This window comes from Glandiceps talaboti, chromosome 1 (genome assembly GCF_964340395.1).
Source record: "Glandiceps talaboti chromosome 1, keGlaTala1.1, whole genome shotgun sequence".
NCBI classification, from domain to species: Eukaryota; Metazoa; Hemichordata; class Enteropneusta; family Spengelidae; genus Glandiceps; species Glandiceps talaboti.
In genome coordinates this window covers 17,864,742-17,879,478 of record NC_135549.1, presented here as the reverse complement: position 1 = coordinate 17,879,478, position 14,737 = coordinate 17,864,742, and the positions used below count along the sequence as shown (strand labels likewise).

The 14,737-nt window shown below is 35.3% G+C and overlaps 1 long non-coding RNA gene across 1 annotated transcript; it reads left to right on the top strand.

Moving 5' to 3' along the window:
• Positions 1 to 1,237: 1,237 nt before the first annotated feature.
• LOC144451593 (uncharacterized) lies at positions 1,238 to 6,703 on the top strand. Its single transcript, XR_013482302.1, has 3 exons — positions 1,238 to 1,357; positions 1,490 to 1,546; positions 6,684 to 6,703. It is a non-coding gene; the product is annotated as an uncharacterized LOC144451593 (long non-coding RNA).
• The last annotated feature ends 8,034 nt before the right edge of the window (positions 6,704 to 14,737 follow it).

Genomic DNA, 14,737 nt, shown 5'->3' with positions numbered 1-14,737 from the left:
CATTCAAAACGATATAAGTATTGAGAAATCAAGGACCAAGGCACGAGCTTATATAACATAAAGTGACATGTCGTTTGACGGAACATCTGAGTTGAAATTTCGAGTTATATATATGCTAGTCCTGACATGTAGTATTTTATATCGATCACTGCGCAAACGTGACTCGACTGTAACTGTTCGACCTCAAAAGTCATGGAAAATTGTTTCGAAGTACGACAAAATCCGTATTACCCCACCCAAACCCCCTCCCATCTTTATGTGGAAGGCAATCAGACCAGGGAGCCCAAGGACCGTGTTACAAATAAATAAATAAATAAATAAATAAATAAATAAATAAATAAATAAATAAATAAATAAATAAACAATATATGTATGGGTATATGAAATACCATTTCACCTGATTTTAAACTCATCGATAACTATCTATAAACATGTATATATGTATAGACGGGCTAGTCTTGCTGCTAGACGTTCGGGCTTTCTTTCGATACTATATAAGTGAACGAAGTTCGCAGTGAGGGCTTGCCCGAACTTGGATGTTCCACCCTCGATAGCGATGTTCGGGCGTGTGTCGTATTCTATCGGCGGAACATCCGAGGTCTAGCAGATAGACTATAGACGGGCCTGTATGCTATTGAAATACATAATATACAACGCTTCGGATTTTCAAAACTTTCTGTAAGATCGTGTTTATTTCTCAGCCTCTTTTCAATGTCAAACCTTAATACAAATTCAATTCTTTATAAGAATTTCTACAGGAACACTACTTCCTGATATCCAGTATTTTTTTGTGGATACTCCACTTTAATACCCAGCAGAATTAAAAGCTGAACAGTCTTAATACCAGCAATCTGCGTTGTTTGTGAGCCTTTCAAAAGGTTATCTAAAAATAACATTCTTTAAGAAATTCCATAGTCATCTTGACAAAGTCTACAAATAACATTTCTCAAATATAGCTACACTAAACTTTATGTAATTCATTTTGTTTGATGTATTAACAATACAGCTGAACTTATTTATTTATTTCATTTATTCTACCATGTAGATCTACCATAACTTCATTACTACTAAACTGTCTTCTTGCATTCCAATGTTTTACTTTGACGATATAATTTACATAGGAAAGATTTGCAATGTCGACGTGCACCAATACAACGAGGGCATTATGACTCATCCAAGTATGTAGTGGCGGTAAAGTCAGGTCAAAGTTCACCCAGCTGTCATTCATTCATTCCACAGCGAACACTTGCACAGCAGTGTGCACGTGTAAGCATGGCAGACAGAGCCTCTGGTTCCGCGGCAGCTTCAAGTCGTAAAAAACGGCTTAATAAACGAAAGAAAAAGAAGTCGGATCCCGGTAAGAAACATACTTTCATGGCACAGACAGACGTTGAGTTTGACAATATTTGAAAACTCTTGTTGAAGGATAACCCGGCCTTGGGCCTTTGTGAAGTAAGTTCTGACAGGCCATTTGAATTTTCACTTTCAGGTATCGTTCATGGTCGTGGTCCTAAGGACGATTTGGTAGGCAAACAAGGAGGAGCTGGTAAGTGATTATTTCCTATATGCACTGTTTATAAGTACTGCTATAGCGGCCCAGCACATTTACCCATTTTCGTCAAAATGGCAGAAAAGCACAAAGTGACTAATCCAAGCTTGACATTGGTTAGCGGATTTGACTTGGTAAGTTTTGATGAATCACGGATTTTGGTGATAAATATATTTTAATTTGTCCTACAAGTTACAGCTAAGTAAACAGACCTTCAGAATGTCCCACTGTAATGACGAACTATGTCATACATGATCTACGTGACAACAATGGCAAGCCATGGTCAAAAGAACTTCAGACACTGCCCTTCTTCATGAATGACGTACGTTACACCAGCTGAATTCTCAATTTCTCACTTCTTACCAAAAATTGCGTCAGTAAACAAAAACAAAATACAGCTGTCTAACGTTACGCTCATAGCATTTCAGAGATTCTAAACAACATGAGAAGGTTGCTGCTATTTTTATCAAGTGGTAACTCGATATAGTTAGAATATTTCTGCATAAGTGCTGGGGCCATTGGGGCCCTGATATCGTATTTGTCGCCTAATCACGTACGAGGTGTTACATCGGTGAAGATATTGGAATAATTTGTTTACGTTACAACAACAAATAAGTATGTATTGGTATATTTTGCTTGTTTTATGGGAGAAAATTGCATGGAAGATAATGTTGGCTATTTCATCTTTCTTTTACAATTTTCTGTATATAGTTGTGTGCTGTGTAATCTTGTCAACGTTGAATAATATGCAGACAGGGAAAGATTCTCCTAGAATATCAAAATGGAAGTTGTGACGTTTACAGTTAGTACTGTTTCAATCAGACAAACGTGTCTTATATATTGTCATAAAAGTTCTGTTATTGCATAATCAATGAAAATTTGTCAAAAGAAGGAAAGTTTGTGATTGGAATAATGTAAAGTCTGTATTTCAAGGAAGGAGCTGTCAGTGATGGGATAGCGTGAGCTAGCAGTGAGATATCAGATGGCTAGTACTAGTGGCAGCCTGAGCACATGAGTGTATACCATAATATTTCTCTGTGTAGGTCATGAATGTTCTGATCGTGTGTGGCCAGTGAATAAATACTGTATGAGAATTGTGTTGAGATGTTGAAGAGGCACAGGCTGAGTTTGTACGGTTTGGGGTGTAATTTTTCAGGCTAACAGATGATCATAATATTCTACAGTACTGAAGCAATATACTTTAACAAACAGTTGCAATGACAGTGAACTCAAACTTGGTCTTAAAAAATAACTTGTGAACAATTCACTGAATTAATTTATCATAATGTATGTATAATAAAATGTTGAGGAAACACCTACTATGCCTGTTCTAACAATGCCAAAAGATAATTTAATATTATAGAATGCATACATCAACATTAACATTATACTAGCATAGTTTAATCTAGGTTTTATGTGTAAGGCCTAAAAAAAAAAGTTGTGTGGTTCCAGTTACCCGATTCCACCTAGTTTTTCACTGCTGACTCTAAACTTTTTTTAAATATTTGAGAAAATAATAACAAAATCACTAAAGTTGTGAAGTCTTGCCAGAAATAGTGGATGCGGAAACTGTCATCAACTTAAAAAGATAATATAACAATGTTCTTCCAATCTGTAATGGCTGTCTGATGACAGCAAACCAATAACACAGAGACCATATGGAAAAGAACGGAAAAAATAACTACCTGAACTCGACTCTTGCACATGAAAAAAAAAAATAAATAAAATAAAAAATCTACTTACCCCACCTATTGTAAAATTGAATGTTGGAACCACACAATTTTTTTATTATGGTTAAGCATTTTTGCCTGAAGAAAAAGTAAACTCAGGTTGTGCCAATTTAATATTTATCATTTTCCAGAAAAATAGAAAAGTACAAACTAATGTATGCAATGTAAAGTGATCCATATTACTAAGAATACATATTTTATTGTTGTATTAATGTTGTAGGCCTTACACTTTTTAATTTAATAAAATAATGAATAAAGTTAATAGTATCAGTTAGATATTATATATCCTCCAATAGTTTTCTTTGTTCAGCCATGGAATCAGACATGGGGGGGGGGGGGGGGCTGTCACTACCAGTCAGAGACAAGCTGTTAAAAAATCCTTACATAAGGAGTATTTTCAAGCTAAATGAAACAGAACTATCATATAGAACAGCCAGGGTATGCATTCCATGTTTTCTGTTCAAACGCTTACAACTTGGCTTACTTTATCATATACATGCTGTACATAACTTGTTATTCGTTCTTAATCCCAGTCAAGCAGCCAGATATTGATTTGATGGTGGTGGTGGTGGTGGGGGGTGGGGGGGGGGGGGGGGGTTATTCACCATCAAGCATAGAATCTGTAGGAACCATTGTACCCTACATGTAATCGCAAAGGACTAGTGCTATCACTCTATTTGATATCCTAACTGACATTTTGATTTGGAATTTCGCTGAGGGAAGGACAGCAAAATTCGAAATCAGAGTGTCCATTAGGAGAAAGTGGTTACACATCTACATGTAGGCCAGAACCATAGAGTAAATCATAGACAGTAAAAAAAGTCTTCATTGTCTATGATTAAATGAAGCAGAACTCCTAATATTATAGTTACTTATATATGTTAAAATTGATAATGGGAAGTCATCACAAATAAAGAAATAGTTTTGGAATAATTTAAGTACCAAACAAGTCTGCTAAGCCTAACAAAAATATTGTGTGGTTCAGATTACGCTCAATTTTGGAATAGGTGGGGTAGGTAGACTTTTTATTTTATTTTTTTTATATATATATTTTTTAAAATGCGAGTCTAGTTCAGGTAGTTATGTTTTCTGTTGTTTTCCAAATGGTCTCTGTGTTATTGGTTTCTTCCCATCATATGTACAGCCATTACAGATTGGAAGAGCAGTTACAGTTTTGTATTGCCTTGACTCATTTTAAGTTGAGGTCAGTTTTCCTCATCCACTATTTCTTGCGATACTTCACAATTTTTGCGATTTTATTATTTTTTTCTCAAATACATAAAAAAAAGTTTAGGATCAGCAGTGAAAAACTAGGTGGAGTCAGGTAACTGGAACCAAACAATTTTTTTTTTTAGTCCTTACCATAATTTAATAGACTTGATTTGGTAGTACAGTGCACTCTTAGGATCCAATTAAGTCTGTACTTTTGAGTCTATGGAACTGTTTCAGGTTCCTTGACACACCATGTAGCCTTGTCATTCAACACCATCTCTTTGGGATACAGCTCAGTTTTCAATCAGTCTATTGGCATTAAGTGCTAGGAATGTACAGTGTCATCAATTAATTTGATATTTTCATGGCCATAAATATCATGGTTTATGTTTCTTATTATAAACTGTCAGTTCTTAATAAATAGTAAGGCCAAAAAATAAAAAGAATTGTTTCTGGTCAGCATGCACATCACTAAAATATCCCTGTGTCAATCTTTTTTTTTTTACGTGTCCTGCAGTCTGCAGGTCCAGGGGAAAACACAAAAATAACCCTCCTTACATTAACTGCAGAGCCATGAACAAGCCAATTACATCTGCCTAACATACACACACTTGCTCTAAAGTACTAAATAAAAAAAACAGTAACTGCCACAAATTGAGCAATAAAAAAACAATTTGCGTTGTGACAATTAGACAAAATGTCCTGACCAGAAACAATTCTTTTTTCTTTTTTGGCCTAAACTTTCATTTCTCAATCAGAACCTGTGATGCTTCATGTCAAAACCTTCATAAGGTCATATCATTGATACATTTAGATATTATTCACCAATAGTTTTCTGGCCCTTTGTTCAGTCAATGAAAATGTGAGTGACCTCATGGGTCTTAAAATGTCTGTGAGTTTGCTAGACTAGTAGTGACAAAGCCCTTAAATCTCAAGTATTTTCCTGCTGGAAAATAAAAAATTAATATTGGGAAATATTATAATTATGTCTCCTAAAGCCTAATTTATGAAAAGTCAGGAAAAATAATGGTGATAGTGATTGGAACGTTTTGATCCAATCATTCAAGCACAATAGGATCAGTGACATCAATACGAGTTGCAATGAACTAGAACAACCAGGGGATAAAAACGCAGGTTTTTGTACAAACGTGTTCAACTTGTCTTGTGTGTGGTGTCATTATTTATATGCATGGAAACATTCATGGCATACATGTCCACAGATTGTTAACAGATTTGATCTGCTTTCATAGAAATGGTATCAGATATTGCCTGAATTCACCTATTCGAATAATGAGATGAAATATCCTAATAACTACAATTTGGGGGTCGTCGTTGACAACATTCAATTATGGTGGCATTATGTCACTGTCCTCAGTGAACAAACACTATTTGGTGTAATATTTGTTGCAGTTTTAATAGTTTAAATTGAAATTAAAAATGTGATCATAACCATCACTTTTATTAAAACACATTGACAACTGTTGTGGTAAGTTAAAGGCAAAAGTCCAGTCAGACTTATTTCTACCTTGAGTATTGATTACTGCTCTCAATACGCTACGACTTTGAAAGATAAAATAGCACCTTAATTCAACTTTGAGATCTTGTAAATAAAGAAGTCCTACTGCACTGCCATTTTGGAGATTTCCTGCAAGGGTTTATGGAAAAACCTCTTTTGATGACATTAACTTTTCCACAATCTCTACAGGCGTGAACAAATCCACTGGTCCTGGGTCCAGGACTCGCGATTTTTTTGGGTGGACCACACAAATTTTACCTTGTCTGGTCCATCAGACCAGTACCTTACTGTTAATAACTATGTTAAAATGTTGTATGAATATACGGATTCATAGGTAAGATTTAATGTTTCACATTAGCGGGACCTGGGACCACTAATTCTTTCAGCAGGTCCACTGAATTTTTAAGGCACTGGTCCAGGGACCACCAGTTCACAAAATGATTTGTTCACCCCTGCTCTATGTTTTGACAAATTTACAAGACTGCCAAATACAGGACAGCATTGGAATAAAAATACAGAAGAAAAAAACACCACAGAAGCCATACTACTAGTAATGTGATACTTCACCAATGTATCACATGTTTATAGAAGTGTGACTGCAAACAACATACACCAACACCGAGTAAGCTTACTGTCTACTGTCAGTATTAATCTTTGTTTCGTCATTATTTTCCAGTTGGAGGAGCAATTAAGGAGTTGTCAGTGTCAGCTGAAGATCTTCACAAAGTGAAAACGTTTGAACCTCTGCTGACTGCAGGTGGTGAAGGTGGTGAAAGCAGTGTATCAACTCCAGTTTCACCGAAGGTGAGTTAACATTGTATATAGGCATAACAACCCATGAATAACCAGTTTCTGTTACAGACCGGTCACAGATTCTCAGATCCATCACTTCATGCATCTCACAGATTTTGTCAATCATGGGGGTATCACCCCATGCCTTTGAAATGAATACACACTTCTCCTTCTTCTGTACTGTTATCATAGTTTGTGCTTCCAATGAACATGTTTACATACTAGTTTTGAGTCTAGTGGAATTTCCCCTTGTGTACCAACACACTTTGTACATTTTCTCTATCTTTTACCATTACACTTCAACTTCTAATCCTTTTCTTCATGAAACTGACTACATGTACACAAAACAGGAAGTGAAGTCATTATGTAAATGAACACATACAACACTACATATTTTTATTACTTAAACTTGCTCTGGCTGCAACTTGGACAATTTATTTTCATCAAGAAACTAAAGATATGTTCGCAAACTGGTTCAATTAGTTATAAAAAGACGTATCGGTTTATTAATGGTCAATTTTATCCAAAGGCAGTGTAGTGATAAGTTGAAATCTTGAATGAAAGCTTGGTTTTGAAGCCAGCCCATGTTGGTTTGGTTTGCCTTAATACCTAAAAATGGTAGTGCACAATTAAGCTACTAGGTTGTACACTCTCAGTCACAGCAGTTGCCACATGTTATGTCTTGTAAATGATTGCTTTGGAGGGCTGGAGGCTTCAGGTCTAGTCTGTACTGTAAACTACAAAGTCATCACATTTTCCTACCATGTTGTGTGTATAGCTACGTACACAAGTTTACCTCTGGATGATTCAATACACCTTACATGCTTAGGGTGTACAATATTGAGATAAGTCATTGTATCTAACGTACAATATTGAGATAAGTCATTGTATCTAACGTACAATATTGAGATAAGTCATTGTATCTAACGTACAATATTGAGATAAGTCATTGAATCTAACATACAATATTGAGATAAATCATTGTATCTAACGTACAATATTGAGATAAATCATTGAATCTAACGTACAATATTGAGATAAATCATTGTATCTAACGTACAATATTGAGATAAATCATTGAATCTAACGTACAATATTGAGATAAATCATTGTATCTAACGTACAATATTGAGATAAGTCATTGAATCTAACGTACAATATTGAGATAAATCATTGAATCTAACATACAATATTGAGATAAATCATTGTATCTAACATACAATATTGAGATAAATCATTGAATCTAACATACAATATTGAGATAAGTCATTGTATCTAACGTACAATATTGAGATAAATCATTGAATCTAACGTACAATATTGAGATAAATCATTGAATCTAACATACAATATTGAGATAAATCATTGAATCTAACGTACAATATTGAGATAAATCATTGAATCTAACGTACAATATTGAGATAAATCATTGAATCTAACGTACAATATTGAGATAAATCATTGTATCTAACGTACAATATTGAGATAAATCATTGAATCTAACGTACAATATTGAGATAAATCATTGAATCTAACGTACAATATTGAGATAAATCATTGAATCTAACGTACAATATTGAGATAAATCATTGTATCTAACGTACAATATTGAGATAAATCATTGAATCTAACGTACAATATTGAGATAAATCATTGAATCTAACGTACAATATTGAGATAAATCATTGAATCTACCGTACAATATTGAGATAAATCATTGAATCTAACGTACAATATTGAGATAAATCATTGAATCTACCGTACAATATTGAGATAAATCATTGAATCTAACGTACAATATTGAGATAAATCATTGAATCTACCGTACAATATTGAGATAAATCATTGAATCTAACGTACAATATTGAGATAAATCATTGAATCTACCGTACAATATTGAGATAAATCATTGAATCTAACATACAATATTGAGATAAATCATTGAATCTAACATACAATATTGAGATAAATCATTGAATCTAACGTACAATATTGAGATAAATCATTGAATCTAACGTACAATATTGAGATAAATCATTGAATCTAACGTACAATATTGAGATAAATCATTGAATCTAACGTACAATATTGAGATAAATCATTGAATCTAACGTACAATATTGAGATAAATCATTGTATCTAACGTATAATATTGAGATAAATCATTGAATCTAACGTACAATATTGAGATAAATCATTGAATCTAACGTACAATATTGAGATAAATCATTGAATCTAACGTACAATATTGAGATAAATCATTGAATCTAACGTACAATATTGAGATAAATCATCGAATCTAACAAAACAGTTTTTAAAAACTAGTTCAGTTGCAGCTAGTGCAGCTTTGACACAAATGGCATGCCTCATCAGATTATTTACAAGCTTTCTGGAAATATTCAAATCTGCATTGCAATATATTGGTCTTTCTTTTACTGGTAACTATTCCCAATCTTGTTCCTGCCTTTAACTCCTTTTGTTTTTGCTGGATGATTTTGACAGTGTTCTCCCAACATGAAATGACATGGTTAAGGGGTGCTCCTCACAACTCTGGGTTCTGGAGAGTCTGTTTCATGATTTTACATCACCTACAATTTCTTGCGATTTCAGAGAAACATCAAGTTAATCTTGTGTCTTTATAGGGTATCTTTGCTATGGGCTATTGCATTATGGGAGTCTGTAGAAATAATGTATTCATGAGTGCACAATGAATATTCATGAGAAATGTCTTACACTGAAGGGAATAAGCACTTTATATGTGTCATGAATATTCATTGTGAAACCATGAATATATAATTTCTGCTGACTCACATGATGCAATGGCCCATAGCAAAGATACCTTATAAAAACACAAGATCAACTTGATGTTTCTCTGAAATTGCAAATAATTATTGTAGGTGATCTGAAGTCATGAAATGACTCTCCAGAACCTATAGTTATAAAAATGCCTTTATTTCCTGGCATGGTGTTCACGTTTAAAATCCAAAAAGTAAAGATACTAAGTTCTGCACTATTCTTATTTCTTGCCTCTCAACTCTTTCGCTTTGCTTACATTTCTCTTTCTTTCTTTCTTTCTTTTCTGGTAAAATCTTCACGTAAAAAGAGGTTTCCACAGAATCGAAGTTGTAAAAAATCATGTAAAGACTGCAAATGCTCCAGTGGGTGTGAATTTCATCAAAAACTACATGATCTTAAAAAGTTGTCTCGGAGCATTGAACAAATCGAAAAACTGAAAAGAGAAGTCGAGGAGAAGGAGAAACAAACTCTAGAGGAAAGACAGCGTTTAGAAAAAAAGAAACAAAAGGTTGAACACCAAACAAGATTACTTCGAGAGCAGGAAGAAAATGAGAGATTGAAATTGGCCAAAAATCTTTTTGAAAAAGAAAAACTTGTAAACCAAGAATTTGTTCATCATATTGGAGAAGGAGAATTCAAGAAACTTGAGGTGGCTGAAGAACAAAAGGCTGTATGTGTGAATGGCGAGTTTTTGCAGAAAGATATATTGAGAGTAGGTTATCAAACTCAAAGTTTAAAAAACTCAACGAGTGGAAATGAGATTGTAGGAACTCACCTCCCAGAGATAGCCGTACAAAGTGAAAATACATCAGAAAACTTCCATTCAGAGATTTCTCCAAGACATGAAAACATCAAGAAAATCCATGATGATGACAACTGGAATGTTAATGAAGATAAACCCAATGTTAAAAAATCAGTCTGTTGGAGCAAGGAAACGATGAGTTGCAAAGACAGTCACCAGAACTTTGACGGTGTACAGGGACTTCATGAATCTTCCCTAAGGGACCCTTCAATGGCCGCACTAGAAGGGGCAGATCAGTTTAAAAATGTGAACAATTCATCGTCCATTTTTGTCCCTTCCGAGACAGAATCAGGAGGTGCTCGTCATGATGCAAATATGGCATACCGATTAGAATACGACAGTAACTTGGCAGATGAGACATACACCGATGAAGAGTTAGACTCCTTGGCATTAGGTTTCACTGTTGCCACTCCTCAAACACCAATGGGAATGTCTATTATGGAGGAAATTAAGCTGACAGAGAATGTTTCACAAATGGATGCTCTGTGGTATCAGCAGGTATCGACTATATAAACTAAATATGTTTGCCATGGAGCTAACACATCAAACGGTGCTAGTGTGTTTCGGAGCTAACACATGGAATGGCATTGCTGTGTCTTGAAGCTAATAATCAAAATATTGTTGCTGTTTATTTTATTGGTTCTTGACGTGTTATAGCATTGCAATTAATCAACTTATGATTTGAAATGAAAATTTGCATGGTAAGTTTTACATGGATGACACCGTTATTCTACACTGTATACTTTGCTTTATCGAAACTAGTGCAAACTGCATGTGAAGTTGTGTTCTTGATTGTAACCATCATTTCCCATGACCATGATAACCGTACAGTGCATATCTGTTTGTTGAGACAAAAATGTACATAGAGTGGCTGGAATTTAACAATAAATCAATCAATCAATCTATATAGCGCCGATCTCCAGAGCAATGTTCTGTTCAGTAGAGCATGGCTAAAGCACACCATAGTCTTCAGCATTACCGTTTATCATCTTTAACCTGTCATTATAAAATCTTTTGATATTCATTCATCCAAAGCAAAAGTTTATCAGAATGGAAATACTGTCAAACTGAATTTTATGTAGTGGAAAATTCAGAGTTGTGGTGCACATTATGCATATTACATGACTTGTACATATTTAGTGTTTTTAAGGCTAATAAAAATTCCCAGTCATTTTTACTTGGGTTCCCCACCAAAATTGAGATATATTGTATAGTGCAACAACAAGAGTTTCACCATCGTTCCTCTCTATGTTACCAGATTTCTAACTCTTTACAAAACATAAGGGATGATTTATTAGTATTCAGATAATATTTTTTGTTCATACACTAACTTAAACTCAGAAAAGCACAGTTGTGTGTTTAAGTTTCATCTGAACTAAACGTTTGTTTGTAAAATGACCTTTTGATCAACATGATCAAGTTCTGTATGCAGTTTATTCTGTCATGAAAATGAAAATAGAGAGCAATTGTCAATGTAATACTTATCAGTGTCTTGAGTATTTTACATAGTGATTGACCACCAACTTCGACACTTTTTCTTCCAACTTTGATATTTTTTTAAGCATTGTTTAATTGCCCAACAGCACAGGGTAAATACTTATTTTGGTTTATAGCATGATAGCTTTGAACTTATTCTATGCAATACAATCTCTGTGTGATTCACAAGGACCTGGAAGCCATTTTGAAACCATTGCATTGAATGGGTTCTAAGCTAAGGCATGAATATATCTTCACGATAGTTCTGTGTATGATAATAGTGACCTATTGCAGCTGAATGGAATGATATCAGTCTGTGTGTGTAAAAATTTGACAAAGTGATTCCTCATGGCAGGTAGTCCGGGAATACCTGTAGGCTCAACAGCACTTTGCAACAAGAACACTGTTGCCTGTAACTTTTGTGTTTTGCGCATGTTGATGAATATTACTTACTTTGCTTTCACTGTGATTTTTTTTCACTGTAGTTATCTTAATGTGTTGTACAGTTCTGTTTAGATTATTAGTCGCTCGAGTTTTGAATAAATAAAGCTTTCATGTATTTTCAGGTCACTTTGGAGTCTAATGGCGAACAGCAGGATCAATATATGAATACCGTGGAAACAAAAAAGGAAAATAATGCCCCAAATGGGACCGAAATATCTACTGTGGAAGATGGTGGTTATGCTGGTTTAAGTCAGGAAAATATACCTGATGTAGAAAATGGTCAGTACAAAATGGACAACAATGGTGGTGATAGTGATGACAAACAGCCTTCTGAAGACATCATGGCTCAAGCATTATATACAGTTGACCCAGCCACATCCCTAACACCAAATGATGCGGAGAATAGTGATGCAGTTAGGGATGAAATTGAAGAAGGGGACTCTGTCCCTGCTGTTGCCCAAGCGATGACTCCAGAACGAGATGTAGAGATAGAAGAGGATGCAGAAAAACTACTGTCAAATACAGAGGAACTATTACAACAAGCTGGTATCTCAGGTGATAGATTATCTCCCATAGCAACAAGCAAAGACCATGATGGAAGGCCAATGCAACCAGTGTCTCCAGCAACAGCATTATTAGAAGCAGCTGGGGTAATAACAGAGAGAACACCGGCAGATGAGATGTTATCCTCACCCAAGGATAGTATGGAAGAAGGAAAACAAGATAAGGGTATCCGTGAATCTGAGCAACTTAGTATGGCCAACCAAGGAATTCTGTTTGATCAAAGTGTTGAAATCTTGGCACCTTCTTCTTCCATACCTACAGTTCCTATGGTGAATGGTGTAGAGGAGGATGATACCAAACCAGCCATACTGGATGTACAGCCGCAGTCAGTTGAAAGCCCGTCTCCACAGTCATCACCAATTCAGCAAGAAGGCAGCGAGATGCCAGCCTGTCAGCCTCAGATTCAAACCATCCCAGAACCACCAGCTATTATTGACCATGTTGATCTAAGGAGCGATGAAGATCTCACAACAGATGTACTTGCAAGTAATTATACTGAAGACAGAAATGATGAAGAGTCCCCCTTAATTAAACCTGAGTCCCCCTCAATTAAACCTGGTCCTACCAGTGAAGTTATCCACGGAGAAATTTCTCCAGGAAAGGAAGTAATGTCAAACGGTATGGAAGCAGCCTATGAAAGTGCGCCACCTAATGAAACGGAAGACTCGGAAGCAGATACTACATCACAAAAAGAAATGCAGCCTCAACCTGATGTAGAAATGGCATCAGAACAAGCTCCTCTTCTAGATGAAGTTCCAAACAATAGTGTTAAAGAAGTAGAACTTACTCCAGGATGCTGCGGTGGATGTTCCATTATCTAAAAGTGCCCTTCAACTTGATATGCCACAATGATGTGCCAGAAAATGTTATATATGCAAAACAAACATTACTGATTGAGAACTGTAACACAGAGACTAGTTGTGTTGTTGCTACTGAGAAAAGAATTAGGAACAAACTGTTAAGATTTCGTACCAACTGACTTCTTGTTCAGAGAATTATAAGTTATCCAACAGGTAGCTTTAAATGAGATCTAAATGCCACACAGTTGTGCCATCCTGGTCAGTGTCTTCTGGGCATCTGCTAAAAGGCCATATCATGTTTCCTTATTGAGTGCTATCTGTTTTTTCCTCCGTAACATGATTTCTCATAGGGTGCTATATGTTGCATTTTTTTGTTACAGCAGTTCTCACTGGGTGCTATCTGTTGTATAGCTTTGTACCAGCATTTCTCATTGGGTGCTATCTGTTTTCTATCTTATAACCAAGTTTTCTCATTTGGGTGCTATCAGCTGTACATTTTTGTACCAGTATTTCAGCTTGGAAGTTGGATGTCATTATGTTATAGATTTTGTTTCAGCATTTCTCATTGGATGCTATTATGTTGTACATTTTTTGTACCAGGATTTCTCAGTAGTCTGAGTAGGTGCTATATGTAATGTATATTTTGCTCCAGGCAGTATATCTTAATCAAATGCTGATGTTCTATACTTTTGTTCCAGTATTTCTCAATTAGTGCAGTATGTAAGTTTTGTATCTTTGTTCCAGTATTTCCCCCCAAGGAGTGTTCTATGTTCTATACCGATGGCTCACTTGATTTCCCCTCGAGTAAATTTTGATATCTTACAACATTGTTAAAAAGCATCAAAGCTGCGAAATACAGAGACGTCACAAAATAAAAACCCAAAGATGTGATATTCAACCATTAGAAATGTTCCCTCTTTATTTAAGTTATTTGTTCACTGTGTGTAAGATTCAGTGCACAGCACTGCAATATTCAGAACCTTTCACAGGATGTATTAAATAATCAACTTGCATCTGTGAAATACTAGTATGAACAAAACAAAGACGTGACACAAC